This window comes from Syngnathus leptorhynchus, chromosome 7, assembly GCF_054491065.1.
Source record: "Syngnathus leptorhynchus isolate UIUO chromosome 7, UIUO_Slep, whole genome shotgun sequence".
Lineage (NCBI taxonomy): Eukaryota > Metazoa > Chordata > Actinopteri > Syngnathiformes > Syngnathidae > Syngnathus > Syngnathus leptorhynchus.
The window spans coordinates 6,846,294-6,873,935 of record NC_141201.1 but is presented as its reverse complement, the minus strand read 5'-3'; the positions used below and the strand labels follow the sequence as shown (position 1 = coordinate 6,873,935).

General features: G+C 39.5%; 1 long non-coding RNA gene across 1 annotated transcript in view; it reads left to right on the top strand.

The window, feature by feature from the left end:
* LOC147054470 (uncharacterized) overlaps window positions 1-27,009 on the top strand; it is a 51,343-nt gene extending 24,334 nt beyond the window's left edge. The window contains exons 2-3 of the long non-coding RNA XR_015066596.1: window positions 201-255; window positions 26,768-27,009. This is a non-coding gene — a long non-coding RNA (uncharacterized LOC147054470). The remainder of the gene's footprint in view (window positions 1-200; window positions 256-26,767) is intronic.
* The last annotated feature ends 633 nt before the right edge of the window (window positions 27,010-27,642 follow it).

The following is a 27,642-nucleotide window of genomic DNA, read 5'->3' as shown; positions in this document are numbered from 1 at the left end:
TCATTTTATAAGAATAAATACATTTAAATGAATAATTTGGACTACTTGAAACACCTTGGGTGAAAAATACTAGGCGTATCAGTTGGGGTCAATTGAGTTAGTTAAGTACAGATAATATGCATTTCTGTACAATATATGACTGAATATTTTTAAAATCTTTCTTGAACTGCAACTGTTTTCTGTTTCAATGTTTATTACAGACACACTCTGGGAATATCTCGTATGAAGTCTGAGGGCACTGCCATCATGCTGGCGGTATGTAATTACCGATTGTTGCAAGTATTGACAATGTTGTGAAACAAAATGGGATGCGCTGACATGAAGAATCTCAACTTTGGAAATGTTATTTGCGATTACAATACTGGCCCTCTAAATAATCAAATAAAAAAAAAAAATGAATTACTGATGCTGGCAAGTAACCTCATTCGTCTTAAATGTTGCAGGTGATCTTATAAGATGATTGTAGAAGATCATTCATCATTAGCAAACATCATCATCGTTAGAAAGGTGAATTAAATGTGGTAAATTCATATTTTGAACTTTAAATGAGAACAATGGAATTGAATCGGGAATTTTTGGTTGAATTTGGGGAAACTGGGATTTTTCTAAATGAGAAAAATAAGGGTTAGGGAAGTAGATGCATGCCAACATTATGGACATTTTCAGCATTGACACAGGGCACTTTCAAGGTAACAAGAAAGTGATGGAATGAAATAACTTACATGAATAAAAGAAGACAGTATTTTGACCTTGGGTTTTGAGATCGGAAAATAGGACGTTTCAAGATTCAACACTTTTGTGTCAACTCTTTGGTCAAGTACTTGACAGGAGGATGAAAGCAAAAAAATCTCTCTGAATTGAATCACAATGCAGTGGAAGATGAGAAAAAAACAAATAAAGTATGAAATTGAAATCAACAAAACTGTCCAATGTTAAAGCTGTGTGACAGATTATGACATAAGAAAATGCCAAGATGCCAAGACTTAATTTCTTATTTTAGGATTCTGCTGAACATGTCGATTTTCTTATTCTTGTTCTTATAATGATACTGATAGTTTTACTAGTACACATTCTAACTAACCTTACTGAGATGAGATTTTGTCTGAGGTCTGTTATCATTCATGACTTGAATTATCTTTAGTTCAGACTAAAAACATATTTTGAAAATATTCTAACCAGTGGGAGGCAGCAAAGTATTCATCAAATTCAGTCGAGAAACAAACCCATTTATTTGATATCAGCTTCACCTCAATTTCAGTATGAAATCTGTGTTTAATTACCTGTGAATGGCAGGTGAACAAATGATTACTATTGTACCTTTGGGCATCTAGTGGAAGAACAAATAATTGTTCTGCTTGTCACAGGTCTTGATAGATGAACTAACATATATTTATGATTCATACACTAACATTTGTACAAATCAAGAGATATTGGATGATTGGATGATGACTGTAGTATCTAAAGCTGTTGGATGTAGGTGCAGCAAGGCAACAAAAGTACCATGAAAGAATCTTAAATTTCCAAGCTATAGTAAGATACAGAATACGATCTGCAAACAAGTTACAGTTTCATAATTTAGGTTTAATAATGAGGTCAAGTGCTATATTTTCCGTCAATCATTTAAATATATTTATTTATTATATATATTATTATTTGATTTATTAGTATTCTCTTGCAACTGTGGGCAAACCTTTACTATCTTTAGAGAATCAAAAATGACGTAGCAGTACAGAAGTGGCCCACCGGCCTTGTGTTGAACACTTCACTTATCAGCAGCTGGTGCAAAGTAAGCTGTGGCTGCAAATCCAGCCGTCAGCAACAAAAACATTCCTCCTGGTATTTATTGAACGGTGTCATTAATTGGTCGTGTTCCAATCATCAGTGGTAAAAAAAAAAAAAAGAAGAGGATGCAAGAACCCGTGAAATATCTGAGTTGCTGCTGTATAAATTAGGAAATTAGCAAAATTCACATTTCGGGCTTTGTCCTCCATGTCAGACAGACATGCAGGGCAGCAGTAATGGCTATCGGCTTTCAGCGCCAGTACCAGCTGTGCCCGATTCAAATGGGCACAGACAGCTAGCTATTCAGGCCAAGCCAGGTCAGATGAGGACGCAAACACAGAATGGGGGAGGGTTGGCAAGAAGGGAAAATGGAATCGTGAGGCGGAGCAGGAGAAGGTCGGGGAGGGAGTGCGAGAGGAGGAAAAAAAGGACAGTAGAAGACTTGGCATAGTTTTCTCGCAGTAAGGTACGTACTGCTATATTTGTATTGTGATGGGTGAAAAAAAGGAAAGTGTGAAAACCCTAAAAATACAAATGGAACTGAGTACAAAGTAAAAACGGGTCTTGCTGCATAGTAAACAAAAAAAAGAGCAATACAATAAATTAATTCAGAGTTACATACTGATATTCAAATTAATTTCAACAAACAAGATACCATCTTGGTCATACAATGTAGTTAATACGTAAGACAAGAAAACGTGACTGGGAATTGAAAACATATCAATGAGTACAAGAGAACAATTAAAAAAAAAAAATCATCTTCCTGTTATTAGCCACCTGACCTTCAACTTGTAGTTATGGAGCTCATAATATCGGAGTGTAAAAAAATAAAAAAATAACTCACACTAACGCTTTAAAAAAAAAATTCACCCCTTGTGGGATTTGTAGCCCACTCACAGATTTCTCATTGAATTTTTTTGTTTAATTTCCCCGCTATCTCTCATCATTCAAGGCCTGCCATGTATTCTTTTTATTGAAACACATTCTTTTGAGAGCTTTTCTGTGCAGTAGGGATGATTTTCCTTCGGACGCACAAATGCTGCTCCGCAGAGTGTGGGAGGGCTTTTCAAATTAAACCACTGTGAAAGACTTGCACTATACTTTGGCTGTATTTTCATTTAAACTGCCGGGAACCGATCAGTACACATTATGGACCAAAATAATTAACTTTGTAACTTGTTGTTTCTGTAGCATCAGTGATATCATACATGAAAAAATCCATCATTTGTTTGGTAGACTGCATCCCTGTTACCAGCATATATGGGTAATATTTGCCCTTGGCAAAAGCTTGACTGCGGGGATTACCGTCCTTGATAAATGTCTCTTGATTTGAGTTCTCAGTATGGATTTTCCCAGTTGCTCAACAAATGGCTCTTCTATGGAGCATCTCTCTGTTTTACTCTGTTTTCCGCGCCAATCATATAACAACGATTGTCTACGATGTACAATATGTCGAGAACTATCACGAGTGTAGAAGTGCCGACCGACAGGTAAAGGTAAAGTTACTTGTGGGAGCTTGTTTGTGGCAGGGTTTTTACTTTCTGGAACTGGATTTGACACTTCTGCATCAGTGTCCAAGATAGGGTCCTTCCTTTGGTTACCTCGGAATGAATTCAGTTCATACAGGAAATAATTGTTACTGCTATAAATGCTATATCTACCTTGAGCCATTCCATCTCACGAAAAGCAGGCCACTCTTTTGGCAGTGGGATGGGACATAAATAGTGGAATTGAGAATAGCATAATGCGTAAGTGGTAGTTGGATACTATTCTGTTTTCCGCCCTTCTCAGAAGAGTCTGAGAACACTGGAATGTAGGAATGCTTTTGGAGTGATGGAAGATTCTACTCAGGTGAAGAAGAAAGTCAAAGTCGAAATTTCCCCCGTTAAGTTTCCGTCTCAAGACTCATCATTCACAACAGCCTAAAAAAAAATCAAACTACTACAATCTTAGCTTTGTTTTGGACTGTCCAAAGGTATCATTCCCAAAGGTGTGCCAAATGTCATCACAAATATATTTGAGCATTTTCAGGGAAACCGCTGAGTCTTTTCTTATCCAGTTTGAGAACAAACTAATGAGTGACCATTTAAAAATGTCATATAATAGCAATTTCACACACTCATTTTATAGAGCAGGGATAGTCACCCCGAAATACTCGAAAGATTCATTTTGGCTGTCTACCACAGAACCAAAAACAAAAAGACTTTCACTTAATGTGAAATATATAGCGAATATAGTCAATTAGAATATGCGACCTGGTTAATGTGATTTTGGTTCCTTTATCTCAGTATCTGCACATATGGGCTGTAAGCATTGCCGCCATTTTCCCACACAATTGTCAAGTGTCATCTGTGAGACCAGACGAGCGAGGGTTGTTTTGAATACAGTTCACGCAGCATTAAACATTCTGTTGTCTTCAAAAACGTTTCTTCAGTTAATTCATGGTTTGCCTACAGGCGGGGTCAAATAGTTTAATAAATCTTGGCATCGGGTGTCGAGCGCCATAATCTTCCAGTTTAGAGTTTGAAAGAAAAAGTAATTTAAAATTAAACTCTGAACAAAACACGTGTCAAGTTTTTGTTTATGGTTAAAAAAATAACTGAAAAGAATGTTGTTTCATATCGTGATATATAATTCAATGGACTGCTTTGACTGTAAAAGTTAGAGATAGCAAACTTACCCTTAATGACTCACACTACATGAAGCCAAATGTTTAGTACTATTGTTGCTATGAACATTTCCCCCCTTTGCTTGTTAATAGTAATACCATTTACCCAACAAGAAACCAAATAAAAGAAAATAAATGTTCTTTAAAAAAAAAAAAAATACATCTTCCATTTTCATTGGGCTTCTGGGCCCAACAGGTTGAATTCTAAGTTGTTCGACTGCCCCCATTTGCATGAATAAAAGTGAGTAATACCCAAAAGTAAGAAAGAAATCGCTAAAATCCGTAAATTAATGGAGCTACTATTTAAATGGGCTCCGTCTACTTGGGGGTCTATCACATGGTTGGTCCGTTGGATGCCACCATTTTAGTTCAAATAGCCCATAGGGAAGATTAGGAGATACTTTTGTCTGACAGCCGTGGCTGAATGGAGAGAGAGAAAAGGGAAATTTAGAGAGTTTGTGAAAGAATGAGCCAGAGCAAAGGAAACTGGGCGATGAAGAGCCACGGGGAGACGAGCTGAAAGGAAAGAGGGCTGAAAAGGGAGGGAGAGGTAAGCGATAGAGAGAAGCCAAATGTGTCTTGGGAAAGTTTGGGGGCTGAGGTGCATTGTGGGAGAGCATAGAGGGTGTTAGGGGGTCTGAGGTGTGGATTAATGCCAGTGATTGGAGGAGGTCTGCCGCAGCCGTGCGTGAGCAGAATAACCGAGATGGATGGAGGAATAAGAAATAAATAAAAAAAGGAGTAAAGATGGAAAAGGTAAATACAGCAAACTTTAGAAATATACACTATCAAACGGCTCCCTGCTCTCTTAACGTTGCAACAACAGGTCCGGTCAAAATGTCGGCAAGAAGAGAGGGGGGCAGAAAAAAATATTTGATCATGAGCAACACAAGGTGCCACCTCCGCCCCTGTTTTTTTTTTTTATCTTGTGTTTTTTGCCCATGTGTTGTGAATTTAAACACAAATAAATATTACCCCCACTCAAATTTTGCTGTGTGCAGTCTAGATGTTATACTGTCTATAAATCTCGACTTATCTGCTTTAAGAGAAAATAAAGTCTCCTTCTTTCGTCTACTACCTAGAGGAATGTATTTGACAAATTGTACATTTATGTATGAAGAATCTTTCCTCAATTTTTACTTGAGGATATTTCATTGTGATGTGATCGCAGTTGTCAGCCAGCAACAGCAGGATGAGCAGATGTTTTATGAAAGTACATATTCCTCTCACAAGCTTTTGACAGTCGAATGAAAAATATCAGAATATTTGTTTACTCATTCAAATTGTGTTTGAAATGAAAGTAAATAGTTAATAAAAGTATGTTTTATAATTAATATTCATTATTATGGTAAAAATGAAGTGACTTGATGATATTTTCATTAATGTTAGATTTAAGGATTTCAGCGTTCTGTAGGAAATAGTTACTGGCAGACATAGTAACTCTTTTTTTTACTGTGCTTGAGACTGCAAGGTTTGCATTTCTTTCTAATAAAAATATTGTAAAGCCTAGAGACAGAACTGAATAAATGCCGGCTAGATTCATGCATTTGTCATTGAGGATGTGACGTTGACATCGACAAATACATTTGTAGACAGAATGTCGGCCCAGAAATACATTGAAACGTTTTCAGATGAGTAGAAATGTTTGAATTATGTCCAAAAATGTTGTGCCCAATCTAATTTCACCGACACCTCATTTTTTATTCCTAATCTATCCTCCAAATTACAACATACAATACTCTAAATGCCATATAATCATAGTACATTGCTATACATTACATTTGGATTTGATTTAAGATATTTGATTCAGTCATTTCTTTTGGCTCCTCATCTTCTAGTTGAACAGAACTCACTCTGCTCCATATTGAATAATATGTTATATTTGGAGACTGCCAGACAATTTTGTACAGTGACAACAGACATATGGCGTATGTGTGCCTTGCTAAATCAAGAGTCAAGGCTTTAAGTGCCTCGTTGTTTTCAATCAGTGCGCTGGGGCTAAATAAGAATTGCTATTTGTTTTTGCTGCAGGGAAATTCTCCAAGAAATGTCTGCGTCCGTCCGTCCGTCCGTGTGTGTGTGTGTGTGTGTGTGTGTGTGTGTGTGTGTGTGTGTGTGTGTGTGTGTGTGTGTGTGTGTGTGTGTGGTGTGTGGCAGACAGTCTGCTTCTTGTTGTGTGGGACGCTATGGAAGAAGAGGATACAAGTCCAAGTGTATGTGTGAGAGGGAGGTAGGGTGTTTTGGGAGGAGAAAGGCTGAGTGAGTAGTAGCTATACCTGGACTGGACTGTCCCTCTTGCATTTAAGTGGGTGTGGGAGGGGGAGGTTTGGGGTGGGGGGGGGGGCAGGAAAAAGGAGTGTGAGTAGAGAGGAGGGGGGAAAGGGGTGAGAGAAGATAGGAAGGAGGTGTTGGGGTGACAGGAGGACGGCTTCATGGCTGCTTTTTCCTTTTGCCGAATTTCCACACTCCCATTTCTCTCTCTCTCTTTTTTTGTTTTTGCTTCATTCAGCTGTGCAAGTAAAGAAGATTGCAAAAGAATGAAGGACAGTTTCAGACAGAGAAAGGGAGAAGTTCATTTTTAAAGGGCCGGGATTTTGGCTGTGTTGTGGGCAGCTTGGCATTTGCAGCTTTTACAATATAGAAGTGGAAATATGAGCTGTCTTTTTTTTGTTGTCTTTTTTAATATGGCTATGACATTTAGCGTACGCGGAATTTGGGTTATAACAAAAAAGTGTTGTTTTTTTTCTGTTCTTGTTAATTTTCCCCTCCTTCTTCCCCCCCCTCGACTAGTCCCTCATCCTCTCCTTTGCTTTTTTTTCTCGTCTCACTCCGTCCCAACCTCTCCCCGAAGCGCCTTTCGCTGTTGTTTTTTTTTTTCTGTTTGTTTTTCTTTTGTGCATGTTTTAGTTTTGTGTTTTTCGATAGGTCACTTTGGAAATGACTGCATATAATGTACGTAGCTTATGCCATGCGTCCAAGGCCTTGCCTTTAGAAAGAAAAGAAACATTTGGAAGCCAAAGAGAGCCAGAGAGGCAAAACGGGTGAGTCACTATGCTTCCGTTTTGCTATGAGCTATGTTTGCTGTGTTTCCACATTTTCTTTTGATTCCTTTTTGATATTCTCTCCTGACACGGGGTGCTTTATTAGTAGTAAAACGGGGCCTCAACTGGCGGCAAGCATTTCTGCAAGCGCTGCATATCTGATTATACTCTGCGGATATTATGAAGCGATAACAGCATGCCTCTTCCTCACCTCTTACGACTTCACCTTTGTTCAACCACCGCACCCCTAACACACAACAACACACGTGCACACACACACGCGCTGTTGCTGGGTAGATTTGGCTGGGCAGGTTTGGCCACTGGCACTTTTTAATGCCGACTGTTGCAAGTGTTGCCTGTTAGCTCTCTTCTTGGACTTTCTTAAACCTCCTTACACACACACACACGCACACAAATGCACACACACGTACACACACATGTACATACACACACACACACATGCAGGCACACACCGTCTTGCAGGAGTAGATGGTTCTTCTGCTGAACTCTTTTGTTCGGGCCAATCTCAAGGTGTCTTTCAGTGTGCTGACAAAGTCCCACTAACATACTTTCAGCAACTTGGCAACAGCTTCAAAGTCAGACGTCTCATTTAAATTCAGTCAGAGGGAGGTGAAGGAGAAAGCAAACTCCAAATTGAAATTGGGCGGCTCGCGTAAGGAGTCTTACAAGTGTTATTTTGTTGCTTGGAGGACAGCTCTCTTGGTGTTACCAGCGGATGTTTTCAAATTTGTACGGTGTTGTGAATACTACTTGTGAATTGGCCCTCACTTTCTTTTTCATCAAAAGTATGTGAGTAGCTCGATTCTAAAAATGCTCTTTAATTTAAAACCATTCATTTTGATTTTTTTTTTCTTTTTGAAAAATGACACTAAACCATCATCGTTCGGTATGCAAAACGTCATACCGATTTTTCTCAATGAAGTGAAATCACTTTGACACACACAAAAAAGAACCTCATATCTTTGTTTTGGCAAATAAACATCCGCATTCATTCTTGTTACAGACGAACATTTTTCTCACATCTTATTTGAGCTAAGCCACATGGCTCTTAAAATGCCACATAAACTTTTCCAGCAATAACTCAGGCAACCACTCTCTTGTGGTCAGGAAAACAAGTTTGATATATCGTTTTATAGACATTTTTTTTCCCAATCTGTCACACCAATGGACGTTTGAATTCCTGTGCTTACAGCCCCAAACCCGTAGATCCGAACTTGTGTTAATTGCCACCACAAGCTTGTATCTACAGGTCTGCGTCTGTGTAGCTCTAACAACCTGAGCAGCATCACCTAAATCGTTAACAGCAATATTACTAATATTAAAAACTGGTCTCTTAATTCACTTCATCTATCGTCTTTTTTTCCTGATCTGCTGAATTACTATTTCATGTGTGTACACAGTACTGTGCGGGTTCGGGCTATCATTAGCTTTGTCGTTTTAATGCTCTTTTTCACAGCAGCCATTTTGGTGCAGCCATTTTGGCGTAGCATTACAATAAATGGCAAGATCCACACAGTTGGCGGGATTGCATGAAAAGCTAAAGCAAAATCGGCATTTGCCTCAGCCATAAAGTTGGTGTCCCGCTCCGCTTGCTGCCAGGTTGAGGTAGTAGGTTGTATAGTTGAGAATTACACCATAGGAGATAACTGTACAACCTCCTAGCTTTCCCTGAGGCATGCACGACACCCTGCATAGCTGGATATTTATTTACCAGTGCTAAATGAATTGCATATTTGTGTCATTTCAACAAGTCTTAAATGCACACATTTCAATTCATGTCAGTTTTGCATTATGACGCTGACAAGAGTGGAAACATGCAGTCGCTTCTAAGCCACTGAAACTTTTTATGAATGTGTTTTTGCTGATTGACACAGAATTTAAACTTGGAGCAAATGTGTTGAAATGTTGCTTTTTTGCGGGATGACAAACGTTTTGACATCTGACAACAAAGGAAAATGCATTTGCAAGTGGCATACAAAAAAGGGGAAATAAAAGATGTGTTCAGTAAAGATGTGAACCAGTTCCTGGGATATAATTGTCACAATATGCAATTTTCTTTTTAATGATAGCATCAACAAAACCATTGTTGATCAAAAGCCTTTCAAAAACTTCTGTGAAATCATCAAAAACCACAACAAAGCACACAGTAAAGTCTTTTTTCCTCAAACCTACAATATCCTTCACAGATTATAAATCCTTTATTCTTCTCATAATAGTGAAAATGGGAGATGCAATAAAGCTTGTGCCACCGTCTCTGGTTAGCCTTAGCCACGTCCAGTTTATTAGGAGCAAAAGACTGACCTCTATTGGTCTACACAATCCAGCTAGTTAGCATTAAATGTAACTCAATTTGAAAATAAAATTGCATTTGAAAGTAAAATCACCTGCTTTTCTTAAATTAGCATATATGGCGATTTGTCGGAAAGTAGTGGGAACAATATATAAGGAAATGGACTGTCACTCGGATACCGCTTTTCAAAGCGCTTCACACGGTTACCTACATCTCTCACACCTTATCAATATATCTCTCATATCTTATTTTTATTCTTGGTTCAAAATGCACACATTGTGAGGTATGATTGTACTCGCTTTTTTAATGTATATATTTGTGTTCTTTTAAAAGGATTATTGCACTGCAATTTGCTGGCGACTAGTCCAGGGTGTACTCCGCCTCTGGGCCAAAGTCAGCTGGGATAGGCTCCAGCTCACCTGCAACCCTAGTGAGGATAAGCGGTCCTGAAAATGAATGGATGACTTTTGGTGTTTTGTATAATTTTCCGCAGTTTGATTTTTGTATTTTTGTCATGATTCAATTCTTTCCTTTACCCTTTATTGGGTGAGGAAACCTAGTCGACAGTTTTGGGCAAGTTACTTTGAAAATGTAATATAGTACATATTACTAGTTACTTGCCTTTCAAAATAATGTTTATTTACAATATTACTGTGTGTGTTACTTAGAAGTTCCTTTTTTTTCAATCAGGGATTAATCATTCAATAATGATTTCAACACTTTAAAAAGGAAAATGCAAAATTTCAAACCATATTGTAGCTGGTTCGGTCAATTTGTAATGAGGATCTTATCCTATTTAGCCTGAGCGATAATGTTAATTGTTGGGGGATCGCTACCTGTGATTCATATTTTTATTAAAAACAAGAGTTACTTTTTAATATAAAATATGGGAACTCATATTTGGTGCAGCCTTAAAGATTAATTTGTCATTTATGGTAAGTGTCAATATTATTTCACTGTTTTAGTTGAGGATTTCATGTCTCCTGTTGACATGAAAACCTTGTCTTGAAAATTTGTCATCGGTCGTCTACACAAAAAATGTCTCAGTCGTGTGGCAAATGTCAATCACTCCAGGCTTTTTTTGTTTTTTTTAAATGGACACCTTCCCTGTCGTGTGCACCATCACACACGTTTGCACACTGTCCAGCCTGAATGCTTGTGTTATTATATCTCAGAGCTTCCTCTGCAGTCCTGTCCTGCTTTTGTGTGTGCGTTTGCAGTCTTGCTGCTGTTTCGTCCAGTGTGTGGGATGTCGTGACAGATCTGGGTCTCCGCTGATGTGTTATTTGGCCTGCCCGACTGATCCCTTGCCATCAGCAGCAGATAACAAATGCTTGGGCAGGACTGAAATGAAATCAGTAAATCAATGGTGACTTGTCTTCAGTTACCTGAACACAGCTAATGTCGAAATGTGTTACTGAATGGTTTCAGCTGCTTTTATGTTAGTTAGCGAGCTGGAACATACGTAACCTACTGGAAGTATTAAAAAAAAAAAAAAAGACAAATTAATCTGACATTTTGGTGCAGTTTTGTATGAAAGCAAAAATCTCGGAATTTGGAAGAGCAGTAGGTAATGAATGAATTGTGGCTTGCCGTGTTTGTTTTTGTTTGTTTATGACATAACACATTCAGAATAGACAGGATTCTGTCGGGTCGCCATTTGGTGCAGGGGGAATTCTTTCTTTAGTGTCTCAGATAGCAAGAACAGAAAATACCATTATTTATACAACCAAATGAGTAAATCATATAATGCTAGTTGATTGCATAGCAAGGGTAATTTTTAGACATCACGGTAGAGGACAAGATGCAATGCATTCAACACAAAATTGAAAGCACCACTCAAATTTTGCTTTGAGAATGTGTTCAAAATATATCGTACCATTTTTTTTCTATTTTTGAGGCATCTAAATGACCAATTTCTGGGATATGAAGACCGTAGTTTGAATCTGCTGTAATTCAGTGTTGTGTTTGTGTACAAACACAGCAACATAACACCTAGTTCAAACTGATTGCGGTGCGGTACGAGGTTTCTAGTTTTTCCGGACGTCACATGCGTAGTCTCATGAAGCTGAAGTAATTACATGAGCCAGACAGCATTGGCGTATGAGAAAGAGATTTTTCTAAATAAAACCGTTCTGCAAACTTTTTTTTTTTCCCCCCAATTCATCAAAACATATTGGATATCTACAACACAGAGACCTATTCCAGCAGTTCACATGAGTCGGACATTTCAAAGTCAAATGATATAGAAATGTATTGAACATGACAAAATAACACGTAACACAAAACTTATTTAACTATGGTAGAATAACCAAAGTTTCTGAAATAATGTCTGAAAAGTGTATCAACGTGAACTAAAGGCAAATATGGCTTATATTTTAAAAGTAGCTTTCTATAGACACGGTTGTTATTGCACCGCAGTCGTGTGCATTGCAGTCTTTACGTTTTTTGCACAGACACTGCAAAAGGATGTTTTGCAGTCAGTGTGAATTAGGTGTAACGTGTGTACATGCATGAACTATATCCTCCCCATGCGTGTGCTCGCAGGCATTAAAGCAGCTAATATTAGCATGTCACTCAAGAAGTGCTCCATTTCGACACAAAGCCAGTGATAAATGTGGGGAGCTTTCCTGTATTACTCGTGTGTGTGTGCGTGTGTGTGCGTGTGCGTGTGCGTGTGTGTGTGTGTGTGTGTGTGTGTGTGTGTGTGTGTGTGTGTGTGTGTGTGTGTGTGTGAGCAAGCACACGCAAATATGTGTCATTATCCAGACTGGTTTTAAAACTGGTAATGTCAGGGATCTTTAACATGAGCGTGCCGTCGATCCAGATGCGATTTTCCGTACTTAAATCAAGAAGACAGCGCTCTACGTGGATCCGAATCAAAAAGGCTTCCAGATGAGCTAGGATGCGGACACACCCAATGGGTCAGGGAGGACGAGAAGAATAGAAAAGGCCAGTGTGATCTCAGACACTTGCCTTCCGCACTGTGCAAGTCTCGTCGCTGATTTGAGGCTACAGTTGGTTGTACGTCGCCACTCTCCCTCTCTGCTCCATCTGTCCCTCCCCCATCCTCTCTCCTCTTTCTCTCCTTCCTCTCTTCATTTCTCTCTCTCGCCGCGCCAAAGCCTGGGGGAGCCAGTGGAGATTATATGTAGCCTCTATAAGCCAAAGCACATCATGTTGCAATGTTTCTGCAGCCCCTCTCGCTCATACGCTGTCGGCCTCTCTTTCGCTCTCTGAAGGGATAATGGGATTGATGTCGGACCACGGGAGGACGGAAAGAAAGACGGCAAAAAAGAAATAGAGAGAAAGAAAGAAAAGAAAGAAAGAAAGAAAGAAAGAAAGAAAGAAAGAAAGAAAGAAAGAAAGAAAGAAAGAAAGAAAGAAAGAAAGAAAGAAAGAAAGAAAGAAAGAAAGAAAGAAAGAAAGAAAGAAAGAAAGAAAAGCAGAGGATTTCCTTCAAGGGTGCAAATGTGACAATGGCAAGGTGGAAAAAAACAAGCCCGGGTCCACCCCCTTTTCCTCCTCCTCCTCCCTCTCTCCTTACCTCGCTCCCTCGCTCACTGATATGGAAGAAAGAGTGGGCCTCTAGCTGTAACTGATTACAGCTGTGGGGCAAATTAATGGATGATATTTCTCTTCCCTTTCTTGTTGTTTTTTTCTCCATGTTTTCTCTCCTGCCTTTATTATGAAGGGGGGTTAAAAACAAATACTAGGGAGAGAAGAGGGAGGAGTTGCTCAGAGGTTCCCCCCCCCCATGTTCTCTCCTTTCCACTTCGAATCAAAAAGAAAAAAAAAAACAGAGAAAGTGGCACGGAAGAGCGAAAGTGAAGCTGGACAAGAGATTTGAGCAGTCCCGTTTTACGTATTTACATGTGAGCATGCTCGTCGTCTGTGTCCAACCCGCCTTTAGACCTTCAAATTGGGCCAAAATTACGTAGTGAAGGTGCGAGCAAGGTAAAAGAGCCCTTCAGTGTGTTTGTGTCCCTCTCCACCCCCACCTCAGTAAGTGAGGCTGCATACTGGTATGCTTGACTGGCACTGCGCACACCGGCTGCAAGCACTCGTGCTCTTTTCGACTCCCCTTTTTTCAACGTCTGACGCTTCCACCTATTTTCCAGAAAGCGGAATTACATCGCCCTCTCTCTCTTTTCTCCTGTGAGTGAGAGAGAAAGGGAGAAGGGGAGAGAGGCACCAAAGATAGAGAGGGGAGGAGGGAGGGAGGGAGAGAGAGAGAGTGTACACATGGTCCATTCCGGCTCGGTCTCGCACCCACCTCATGCCTCTCGTTCTCGCCTCTGCCATCACTCTCCTTGGGTTTATTGCGTCTGGCTGCGAGCAGCCTGCTCGAAACGATGCTTCGGCTTTTGGTGAAGTCATTCTTATTGAAAGCAAAGTTACTACCTGGAATCTCCATGGTGTGCTGCTGTAACTTTAAATCTGAGCTTTCTCTCTTTGCCTGTTTTTCTTCTTCCTCTTCTGAGCAGGCAATTGAGCTAGGAGACGAAAAAAGCAGGAGGTTCCCCGTTTCAAAAGGAGGTGAGTGACTACCTTGCTACCCCACTTCCATCTCAGCTTCCCCATCTGTTTCCTGTGCTTTAGACCACCGTGCTTGCATGATGGAACCATAGAGCTCTGTGAAGCTGGCTTGCCTGCGCTTAGTGCCGCCTCAGGACGTCGCTGAAGAAGCTCTGATGGAGCGCTGAAAGGTTTAGCAGTGGTGCTAAACATGCCAGGCAGCTACTCGGTTGTCATTTGGAGATTCGGGGTCTCGCTCTCTGGAGTCGTTGCAGGTTTTTTTGTCATCCACATTGGTGGTGCAATGACTCGACATCGTCTGATTCCAGGTTTATAGGATAAGTAGGGACATTTTTGCTATGTTAGATGAAGCCAGCCATACCTGATGGAGGAAAAGCATTTTTAAAGTGTTGTATTGTTCCACTAAAGAGGGGGAGGGACAGAGAAGTGAAAGTGTAAGGGGGGGGGGGGGGGGGTAGTCAGGCCAATGTTGTGTCTGGCACTTGCTATCGTATATTCTCACAACGTATACACGGGCAGTAAAGTTGGATAACGGCTGGGCTTAATTGATCTGGATACTGAAGAAACGTATGTGGGCAGTGTAATTGTCAAGGCTGCGTGCCTTTTACTGGCAAAGAAAGAGCGCATGCTAGAGCTAAGCCACTTCGTCCTCATTTGACTTCACAACAAGTTTCAGTTTGCTAACAAAGAGCGGGGAGCAGAACGGCAGTGTAAGAGGCTTAGAGGACATGTGTAGCTGATGTGGACATGTGTCTCTCTCCGTCCCTGAGACCCTAACTTGTGACGTTGTGTTTTCATGTCCACGGGTTAGGCTCTCGGGATCTGAGAGGGGTTCGCCGTCGCCAACATCACCTGTACGTCCGTCTCTGCCTCTCACCGAACAATGGGCGTTCGATAACGCGCGGTCATTACGGAACGCTTCCCCGTTTGGCATGTCACCTTGGCTGCTTCTCTTATCAGGCTGCTGCACCTTGCGCCATCTTCCATGAAGCAGAGAGCAATTTAGTAAGCCATACTAGGGTGTGCTCGTGCGGGCTTGTGCTTTCACGTCATGTGGATAAGTTGGAAGAGATCATGAATTTTAACAAGGGTTCTACTACTAGAATTATTTTGGGTCATACCTTTGATTTGATGGCATAAGGCCAACTTGAAAGAATTAAGAATAGATTTAGTTTGCTTAACGATGCAAGCCCATCAAATGTCCATGCGCTAACAGTAAATGAATCAAATCTGACAAATGACAGTGATATTTACGCTGCTTTTCAAATAGTAATCCGATAACTCTTCAGGTGTTTGCTCTTACGAAAGCAGAAGAATTTGATACATTTCCAAAGGGCATTTTTCAAAAGTTGAAATACTTAACAGCTGGTTAGCAACGGGCGCTTGTGAAACCTAATGACCTGGTTAGTGTATGTAATACATTTGCCATTGCTTGTGATTCCTGTGTGTGCATTCACCTGTATGACTTGAGAGCAGCACAGAGTAATGTTGAGAGCGTGACCATGACAGCTCTATACGTTATGTGCTTGACCTCAGTGAACCTTCTGCGTCATTGAAGATCACAAAAATGAACTGACACACATCCCAGTAAAATAGGTTTTTTTTTTTGTGTGTGTGCGGTATTTCTTCATGGACATTTTTGCAATTGTTTCATTTGACCTTCATATTTAGATTTAGATCTGCTTCATTACACCAAAGCTATTTTGCAATTGTTTTTTTTATTGAGTAAATTCATGACCCTTTAGTTTAGCTTGTCTGTTTTTGCTGCAGCATTTATGAATGTCAATTAATTGCGGATATATTTTCGTACACGAGTCTATGTATGGCTGGTGATTGAAATGCTTGTAATCCTGTACATTTATTTTGAAATGTCTCTGTATAGCTTCTCAGTCATGGCTTATTTTTCCTCATCTTTCCTCCTAAGGGACAATTGTTTCGGCTATACTCAAGAATAATTTAAATATACACAATCATATAGAAAAGCCGCCTGATATGATTTTAACTGACTATCAGATGGGTTTTTTGCATTTCGTCCTGTCGTTGACATTGGCTGTGATGACCACTGCAAACAATATCCAGTCTTGGATTTTATTTCACAGGTGGACCTACTGTTTTGGTCTGTGAGTCGCCAACATACTTCAAAGTGGATTCCGAGAGAGATTTCTGGCCTGTTGTTAATTAACAAATATGGATTTTAACTTCAACCCCCACTGCGCTGCTAATCTGCTGCTTTAGCAATTCTCTTATGTAATGCTTTTGTAAGCCTCGACTCTCCTTTTCCCACTACCCTTCTGCATCCAAATCATATTTTATTTGTTCAGCTTGGTGAACAAAAAAATTACCTGAAGGGACTTAGGGTGTCGCAGATAAGCTTGGGGGGGGGGGGCTTCTCCATTGTTCTGCTCCTTCACACACACGCTGTCTGTATGTTGCTTCCCCGTGGCCGAGTGAGGCAGACAGACTGAGGGAGTAGTGGGCTTATACCGGCCACAATAAGCTGCTTTATCAACCTAACGTTATCCTTGATTGAATTTTTCACAAAGGGGATTCGAGCGTGTCATCTTCTCCTGATTGGATGGAAATAATGCCGTATGCACCTGGGAAGCTGATTTTATGATCTGATCGTGCATTTCAGACGGATTGAGTTCAAATGTGGATGAAACAGTTTATCGTTGCGGCACTTCAGATCAGCTTGCTATGATAGCATTTTTATTTGTTTCCATATTCACATTCTGTTTGGGTATTTTAAATCCAGCCTGTGGCGTTTGTTCGCTAAAACGCTCGAGAAAAAAATAAAAATAAAAAGAGCTGCTACACTGTTGATGTCACATATGACAACTTATATCTTAGGTGTCACACTCGAGTCCTGAAGGCCACATCTTTTTATGTGGCCTGCGAAAGCAAATTATATGCATCGACTTCAAGTGTCATGCTAAAAGGCCAAGATTGCAAAGATCCTGCAATCCTTTTGTGTTACCAATTCCACTCATAAGATAAATACACGAATATTTGAACAAACAATAATGACCTCTGTTTTCAAAACTAGTTCTTCACCAATTTAAGTCATAGATGGCAATTTCGCATTTACTTGGATTTACAGTCATAACGGCCTTCTAAAGGACTGTAATAAGTCACAATAGACCTGCAGTAAACGGGATATGACAATATTCTTTAAACAAGAGGCTTCCAGATGTCTATTTCTATCCTTATTCGAAGGTTACGGTGATACAAAACATAAACATTTCAAGTTCTGTATTTAAAGTAACCACACAGCCTGTCCTACCTGAATGGTCAAATATAATGGGGATAATTCCATGGACACAGAGGATAACACTTAGCATGTTTATGTAACAGGCATCTGACCACAAACATTGTTAGAACACATATAGACAGACCATAGAACATTCCTCACAGGGATATATTCCTAATGACTATTATTAGTGCCGCACTGATGATCTTTGTATTGTCAGTTCTGAGAACATTTTCCCTGGGATTGTGGTTTGGTTCAGTGTGCGGTGTATGGGATGTTGTTGAAACCATAAACCCATAATTGTCCAAGTTGGCCTTCAGGTCTTTGGATGTTTGAAATGTTTTTTGTTTTTTTTCAATCATTCGCACCAAACTTTGAAGACTTCAGTCATCACCCCCCCCCCTCCCCTTCCCACCTCTCCACCCCCCAACGTACAGGGAGGTTCTTTACAATTCTCTGCTCGTCAAACTTCTTAATCACATTATGCACTGTTGAAAAAGGGATCCCAAGGTCTTTCGAGATGGCTTTATACACTTTGGAGGTCTTGTATTTGCGAATTATAGAACTTCTGATGTTCTCAGACAGCTCCTTTGTTTTCACCAGTGACAAAGACAAATGGGATAACAGGTGGCTTTTTAAAACACGAATGTTCCTTGTTTAATTCATGTCACATTGGCGCAGACAATTTAGAATACGCGATTCACATTTGTGATTTACCATAGGAGCATTACAATGTGTTCCCATTGTTATTTAAAAGAAAGGGTCAAATACCAGTGACAGTGTTTTCTATGTTTTCCTCCCATTCTTGATTGTTATACTATATCGATGTTTTTTTACATTTATACACTATACACTTACAGTGAGGTGGGATGCTTAGATTACTTTCTTGCATTACACAAAGCTGGAAAAATATTGTAATGTGTCCTGAGGACGATATTTTAGGTATATTAGATTCATGCCATTAGTATGGCCACACATACCAATTGAATTGTCATATCGTTGTTACTGTTCTAATTCAAGCTAATTGCTTAGGCTGATAAAATTCCTGATAAGATGAATCTTTTGGTCAAGGACATGTCAGCCATGAACAGCAGGTGGATGAATGAAAACTACGGTCCGTCGGCGAATAAGTCGCTAGAGTTTAGTGAAATGATTCAATTGGATTACCCTTGATGTTGAATAATTGATCAATCGACACGTGGAGTGGAGGGGGGGCTGGGAATACAGTATGCGTGCTCTGTTCCTCTTTGTGTCAAGTTTACAGCCACTATACTGCAGTTTCTTTTTGCCACACCCCTTTTTACTCGGAGAGTCGTCTCTGCCGCGGACAAGAATCCACATGGTCAATAAGCAGCACACAAGGTTGGAATTTTTAACAAGATGGGTGGAAATGTCGACGGCGACCCCTTTGCCTGTGTGGATCAAGCAGGTCTTCTGTTCACTATCCCTGTGCACATTCCTTTGAGTGGAGCAACAAGATGGCGTTGTGGCGCCATGTGGTGCCAATGTGTGCAGCCTAGGAATCTGGACTTCTTCTCACTCCCTTTTCGTTCATAAGGGTTTCACGGTCTACTGTTGATTGTTTTGTTTTTATTTTCAAAATAAACATTTGAAATTATAAAGGGCCACAATAAAGTCAAAAGGTTTGGAGCAAGTCCATCGTACAATACAAGTAGATTATTCGGGTTACGCTCGCCTCACTCAAACGAAACAAAATATACTCAAACGTGAAGGTCACTCGGCTTCAAAGCAGTTGCTTATGTTCATCCCAAAAAGAAAAGGCAAGGGTTTGGTGCTGAGGCAGAGTGAGCCGTCTGTGGAGTTGCCCTTCACATTGTATTGGATTTAATTTAATCATCATGTTGGAAAATTGCTGTGTTCACAGACACATCGATCAAAAGGTTAAAAAAAAAAAGTGGATGATTAATAGATCTTGTACAGGGGGGGAATATGGCGATGTGATCAGCCTTGGCTGAGTTTGTCGCCACAAAGACATGACATTAACGTTGTTTCGTGTGGCTTATTTTATTGGAACTATGGAACTGCTCTGGTCTTTATTTGAACGACATCAGTAGTGTTTGAAAATGTCGATTAGAAGCAATAATGTCATGTCTGATTCGTAGTATTTTGAAAAAAACTTTTTCCTTTTCATCATTTTATTTTCATCACCTTTCAAGTATTTTGATACTATTTATCATCATAAATATATTGCTTTAGTACATAAGGGTGTAAAGGAATAAAGGGGACTTCACTAAAGCCTGCATATTTTGGAGACGAGTGGATTATCAATTTCTTATTTGTATTAATTTGGGATTTATCTGATTTATGGTTTTAGTCACCATTTTCTACAATGGCTAAAAAAAAAAAAAAAAAGAAAACTCATACTTGACCGAGAACAAACTATTCTTATGCATCATCCCAAGGTACAGCTGAAGTTGCGGCTGTTATGGGTACTGAAGGACGCTGAGCAAAATATTTTGGAGCACTGGATTTTGAGTCATTAAAAATAAAACACTTACTTTCATGGTGGTTCAATAAAATCTTGAAGACTATTGAAGCTGACTGTTGTCGTGAATCATTGAGTTTTTTGTTTTTGTAAAAAGTCAAAAGAAAGACTCTTGGTCGCATTCCACAATCCTTCATCACAAATCATTCCAAACAAATAATATTTATGAGAATAAACAAAAAGAGAATACAGTTATCCCTCGCCGCTTCGCGCTTCACCTATTGCGACCTCGGTACATTGCGGATTTTTTTTATGAAAACAAATATTGCGGATATATTCGGTGCATCGCGGTGATTTGTATCCTTACCTCTGATTGGCTTAGAGCTCTAAGAGCAGCTCTGACCACGCTTCATCTCGGCCTCCCGCAGTCGCGCTACGTAGCCACTCTTTCACTTTGTTTGTGTTAGTCTATTAATTTCTAACAGTATCATGTTTGTCCTGTCTGGTGTAGTGTTCAAATCAAATTCTTCTGTTCATAGATTTACTTTTTTTCCCCCCCACACACCAATATGCCATTTGAGTTATTTATATTTATATTCATTGGATCTATTTATATACTCTTTGAGTGTCTGAAAGCTCTGACAAGATTCGTTATTAAACTTCATGTCAGCGCTTTATTAAAGTATTCTTGTAGGAGGGGCGGGTCTATATTGGCTCTAGATTTGCAGCGAGTGACATTTTTGATACTAGAGGGCTCGTCAATGTCAGTAAATATAGCAACAAAATCACTAAATTGTCAACTCTAGGACAATATTCACACAATGTCTTCACTGAGTTCTTCTTTTAGTTGGGCAGGGTTCATTTTGCTTTCATTTACAAGCAGACTCGAACACGGCATGCGCACATTTAAGGCCTCCCGGCGAACGACCTAAGGGATTTTGAGGTGAAAATATGTACGCACGTTGGCAGATTATTGTGTTATTGTGAAACCTTTGCAAAAAAACTGCCCTATCTCTATTCAGAGTCCAAATGCTTGGTTAGAACACACTGAAACCCGTCAAAAATATATTCATGATACTATTTTGAGTCACATTAAGACTCGAGTCCTTGTTAAGAAATGTTGTGAGGTAACATCTTTGTGTTCAGTTGTTTTATTCTCAAGCCATCTGCCTTCAATACCCAACTTCAAACTACCTCATCTGCATTTTATGAGCAAAACGTTTGAAATATTTGCAACATTTAAAGGTATACCTGGAAAAAAGGAATCATTTGTCCATTTTGTGAAAGAAATGTGTCCATCAATGATACATAACTATCTTTGCTCCCCCCAAACATTTGAATGTGTTTTATTGGTATGATTATTTCCCCTTGTTTGTGACTAAAAGCAACACAAATTGCATTTGTTGTTGTTCATGTTCATTTGCTGTCTCAATCCGTACATCGCATGCACACTCTGCCAGTAAACCCATGTCGAGATTTGGCACACACACAAACACGCACACATACACTCAAGAGCTCGGCAGAAAATGTAGGCCAGAAGCCATCTGAGGATGGGGCTCAGTAAAAGAGGTATGAAGACAGACGACAAGGACAGCATTAGAGAAAGACATTATTCTGCAATAGAAGGCAATTAGAAGTTTTATACCTTGAACAAATATTGTAGAGAGAGCTGGTTGCATTGGTACCACAGTGATTCAAATGGCTGAAAAACTGCCCTTTGTCCAGATTATCTCACATTTTCCTACTTATCTCTGTGACATGCAGTGAATTTGACTCCTCGGGATATTAAAATATAATACCAAAATAGAAACCTAGCATGCATTATGATTTGACCCTTAATTGAAATATTTGTTGCAACTTACAATCAAGGTCAAAATTGAATTTTTTGAACATTTGTTGTCAAACCTTGTAATTATGCTTCATTTATTTTCACACTCTCAATAATGGAAATAGTAAGAAAGAAATGATTTAGTATAAGGTCAAGCATGTATTGTTGTTTTGCTGATCTTTTTAACAATCAAATAAGCATTTGGTATTCCCAGTATAATTCATGTGTTATAAAATCCCCAATTATAAAATGATTTAGGCATCTGGTATCGTAACTGTACGTCTCAGGATTCTATCAAACCAATACAGGTTGTGATTGTCTTGATGTTTAAAAGTCTTGTCCAGTTTTTCACATTGTAGAAATGCCTGGTCGACATGAGCGATGAAACTTTCCACACTGCTACATTTTCACCTCTGTTTACTGGCAATAAACAATATTCTTTTTTTTCAATGTATCTCTTGTCTATGTTTCTCCCAATGAGCTAAGGCTTAAAACCAGTTGAATTAATATATAAATTTAAAAAAAGTATGTTCAATTGACCTCTTTGCTGAACACCTGACTCAACCGGTACGTACGAAGACCACGTTAAGCTCAATGACTTCATCTGAAATTTGCTATGCCATATAAAATGAGATGTTGCTGTGGATCAGACCCAACATTGGTCGCTTCGGCTTAACACGAGTATTGACCTGATTGGCTGTCCTTTCCTTCCTTACTTAAGTTTGCACAGTGGTTTCCAATAGCCTCTAGTTGCCATAGAAACCAAATCTTCGTACTGCTGTTTTTCCTGTCTTTCTTTCTTTCTCTCTGCAGGAAAATGACAGTTGAATCTGAACTCGGCACCCTTACTTCATTTCATCTATTCCTCACAGCTCTTGTCACCTCCATCTATGATCCTCTTTTCCTCTTCCTCTTCCAAACTGTTTTCATTTTTCCCTTTTCTCGCGCCCTCAGCCGCCTTGCTTCTCGGAGCTTAATCCGCACTTGCTGAGCTGCTGATTGCTGCACATGCAGAACACGGGGTCACTATGAGTTTATGCTTGTATTTACATTACTTGCTGCTGTCAGATCTGAGGAATGTGGCTGGGTCTGAAATACAATTATCATATAGCAACTAAAGCACATTTGCTTCGTAGCAAGCTCACATCCCATCAGAACCGCCTCGATTCACTCGCCCATGCTTTTGTTCAACCAACGACTCCTCCATCCGCGGCAGCCTGATAGTCTCCCGGTCGCTAAAGTTTTAGGGGCAACTTTGAACGTTCTCTTCAGCAGCACATAATGTATCATCAAAGCTGGGATTAAAAGTTTTTTTTTTTTTCTTCTGTCTTTTTTCATGGTCTTGGCTGTCGGAAGAGTTGAGCTGGAAGATTTAAGCTTATTAGCTTAAAGAACAGGGGAAGGGAGTTTTGAACTGATGTATGGCAGACTTCAAAGATGGCTTAATCTCTCAGTACACATGCCCTATACAGGCTATTTTTACTGAGAAGCCATGTTTCTTCCAAAAGACTTCCTCTTGCTACTCTATAACAGCTCCGGGTTTTATTATAGCTTGTATGTCTAGACAGACAAAATTTCCCAGCTGAGTATTTCCCCCTTTCTAGTAACTAAAGTGCACACAGTGGATCTATAAAGTCCCCCGTTTTGTGTTATTCAACCAAATTCAACAGAGCAACTATTTCAAAACATTTTACACTACTAGAACTGTCGACCTTAGTTCGAGGTTAATCAGAGGCACTTTAAATGATGGCAGATGTGTGTGACTCTGAACGTGGTTGTTAAATTCTGAACACAGCAAAGCAACCTAAATGTTGAACAGAGGCTGTGATGTACCCAAGTAAAATTCCTTGTTTGGCACGCTCAAATATGGCGAATAAAAACTCTTGAATCCCCAGTTACAAGGTGTGCACACTTGTCCAACCACATTATCTCAGTTGTTGACTTTTAATTTACTTTTTTTCTTTTTTCTTCTTCAATTAAACAGATTAGAGATCGCAATGGTGGGAAAAGTTTTGAAGTGATCCGTCTTTGTTTTTACGCAGTATCTGTAAACTTTGGTTAAATCAGCCTAAAATCCTGCCAATTGTCTCGTTCCTTTTTTTTTTTTAATGTTTAATTTTTTTTTCCATTTTTCCCAATAAAAATTTGTAAAAATGAAAGTTACTTCAACAAGTTTTTGGAATTAAAATGTGAAAATTCTATTTCATGCAATAACTTATGTGTTTCAATTCAAAATCAGAAAAACAGGTTCATTGAATGAACAGATTGTTTTAAAATTTGCAGTCAAACATGAGAAGGCAAGTAAGTCCAGTTATTGAAGAACGTCAACACACTCGTGTACTTCTTCTGGACTTTACGCTTTTATGTTAGAACAATTTCCAGTGGTTCATCATTTGGACTTTAGTCGCATGCAAGGGTGCGCTCTCGGTTCTTGATTCTGACATTCGCGCAGACATTCGATCTGTATCAATCTGGCTCTTGATTGTGGAGAATCTACTTTTCTCCCCCCAAAAAAAACCATCAAGCAGGACATATTTGGTGTTATTTACCACTGCTTGTATGTTGGTCAGCCAAGTCTCTATGTTTGATTGGCTACATTCCGTTCACAGTCCTCAGAATCAAAGGACTTGGGGAGACCTCAATTTCCCCCACACATAAAGATTTTTAGTTATAAAGGTTGTGCACGTTTATTTATGATTATTGTCCGTGACCTATTTCTGACTCCATTACTGTAACAAAACCACACCTAAGACTTTTCATACCAAAGGATAATCTCATAGAACAATGGAATCCTGTAAGACCTACTGTAAGGTGAATGTCCTTAGTTGGAAATGGTCAACCAATCAAATTCATTGATGTGTACGCCAAGAAAAAAGGTATCATTTCATTGTTTCAGAAAACGCTGGACGTTGGAAATGCATGAAAGGTGTGTGTGGGCGTCCATGCAGCGTGGCTGTATTGGCAATGCTGTGTGTGGCATCTGTCCACCTTTGATCGCCCCCCCTTCAGAGCTCATTTCAAAAGACTCCCTTTTGGAAGAAAAGTGTGGGTGCTGGAGGGGAAGGAAAACGTTATAGAGGAAGACGGAGGGACTCAAGAGAGGGAAGCAGTGAAGTGTGAAGACTGTGCATCTTTCTCCCACTGTCTTTCATCACTCTAAGAAGCCTATTATGTCTGTGGAAAGTGGCAGAACAAGCAGACATTTGCTCACTCCCTCTCCCCAGTTTCTTAATATAGGAAGTTGGTTCCCACAGGCGGAACAATACGTTAGCCAAGCGAAGCAGTATTGTTTGAGGGGAGGATTTGCTCAACCTGAAACTACACAGACTTTAGAGGAGCTACTTATGAGTGCAGGAAACATAGGCACCCTATAGTCCCCAGTGGGGTATGACCATTATGGCTTCAACGAGACCTAAATTCGCCAGATGAACCAACGTCCACATAACACCAGATAAGAATTGTTTTAAACCTCAGAGATTTGTTACAAGTTATGTGACAGTAATGGCTTGATTGTTGTAGGCCATCTAACAATCTCCTAAAACATCTACTTTAATGCCTCGAAGGCTAAGAAGGCTGAGGAAACCTTGTACTTTAATTCTACTTTGTTGCTGGATCAACACATGTTTATTTTGATGAATTATTACAAAGGGAAATGTGGATAAAAAGTAGCCCAACACCCTTTTCTATTTCTGCACTTTAGGTGATGCACAACAGTGACCTAATTCCTGGCACCAAATAGATTGAGTAATGGCAGTACAACTTTAGGGTATAACAACATGACAAAATGGGCTAAATCTGTTTGTTTGTTTTTTTGCAGAACTATGTGAGGACATGCTGATGATTCAGAGGCTCTAGGTTTGAACTTGAGACTTTTAGGCTGAGGCCTTTCTGTGTATAGTGTTTCTTCAAAGACTCCTGCTTCTTCTCATGTTCCAAAAACATGCATGTTGGACTCATTGAAGAATCAAAATAAACTCTAAATAGATGTGAATTGGAGTGTAAATAGATGGTTGTCTACATGTGCCCTGTGATCAGGACCGGAATAGGACTGGAGTTTCATGGCTCAGACCAACCCATTCTAGTTAACGTTTTAATGAAGACAAATAAAAAATCTAAATTCCGTCTGAACGTGCTTTCAATGCCAAAATCTGTGTTTATTTGAACTTGTGATTCGGCCATATTTGCCAGTACGTTCAAGCGTATTTCCGAGTACGTTCCAATCAAATGTACTTAAGTCTCAAAAGTACATTTGAACGTATTTGCCGTGCAATTTTTTTTTACTCTACATTGGTAGCTTCAGGCCTCCATAGAAATGCAAGGTTAAGATGTTTTTTTTCCTCTTTATTTCTCACTCCCGAGTCCCCACACATTTTCTGTCTCTCAAGCAATACCACATTCAACAGCGTATGCCTTAGAAAGTCATCGGGTCATTGTCGTGCTACAAAACACTCCAAAAGCAAACTTTCAATGAGTGTCCTTTCTAACATTTGAAAAGAAACATGATTGAACAACGTAAAGGATTTAAGTGGAACTGTAGTGTTGTTGCTGTGACAAAATGACTTTTCAGGATAAAATTGAGGACATGAGCTCACATAGCAATTACAAACAGCTAGATACATCACTTTCTTTTTAACACTTTTGAATCATGTTTTATGTTTTCTTTCATCGATTGTTGTAAAGCACTTTGGGTACCAGTTGGCTATTGTAAATATAAATAAAATTTGACTGATTGATTGATTAGACAAAGTCAGCTAAAAGTGAACAAGTGGTTAAACTGTGGAAGGAAATTGCAGATGTTATCTTGCAATTTTGAGAAGAAAAAAAAAAACCTGTCCCTCAATCCCAGCTCCGACCCATTTCCCCTCTCTCCTTTGATTTTTTTTTTTTTTTCTCCTTCAACAGGCTATGCCTCAGCAGCGGTCAGCAAGGTATGCGACTCTATTGACAGCACGAAGTAGGGGGTCCGACACTGGTCCGTTCACAAATCCCGTCCCCCATCCTGGCTCAACCAAGCCCTCTGCTAGCTCCTGACTGCCAAGGCCTGGCCAACAGTGAATGAACATGACTTTGGGATGTGTGGGGGTTCGCGGCCTCTTTTGCTATGCTCGTGCTTAAGCAGAGAGGTGCTTTGAAGATGCACTTGAATCTGGAACTGAATGTTGAAATAGTTTGTTTATAATTATCACATAATATTAAACATTTAAAAGGAAACTTATTTACCACAAATGTGTGGCTTTTTTTCCCTCAGCTTTTCATTCATGCATGGTTTTTGGTATGTGAAAAGAAGCTGGGATGCCCATAAAAAGTTCATCCATGCAAGTTCAGAGTGAACATGTAAAACGTCACAAAAATTAATATCTAAAAATCAAATGCTTCTGAATCTGTGCAAATTCCAGTACAATTAAAACATTTGGGGGAAGGAATGTGCCTAAACTGTCAAACAAACTTGAAGGTCAATCACATGCACATCATACTGTAGGTCAAAGAGAATTTGTGACACGCTTTAAGTTTAATATCTCTGTGATTGGTTTTTTATTTTTATTTTTGTTGGGGGGTTTTTTTCTGCATTAGCCAATAAAAGATGAAAGGCTTGAAAAATAAGAGGATCGGATTGTGGCGACGAACTGGAATATCTTGAAAAAAGTCATCTTGGGCATTACCAACACAAAAAAATCTTTTAAACCCAATAGAATGAAAGACGGAAACGGGAAAAAAAATAATAATAATAAATAAATAAATAAAATGAAATGATAATAAAAAGAAGGGTGGCATGAGAC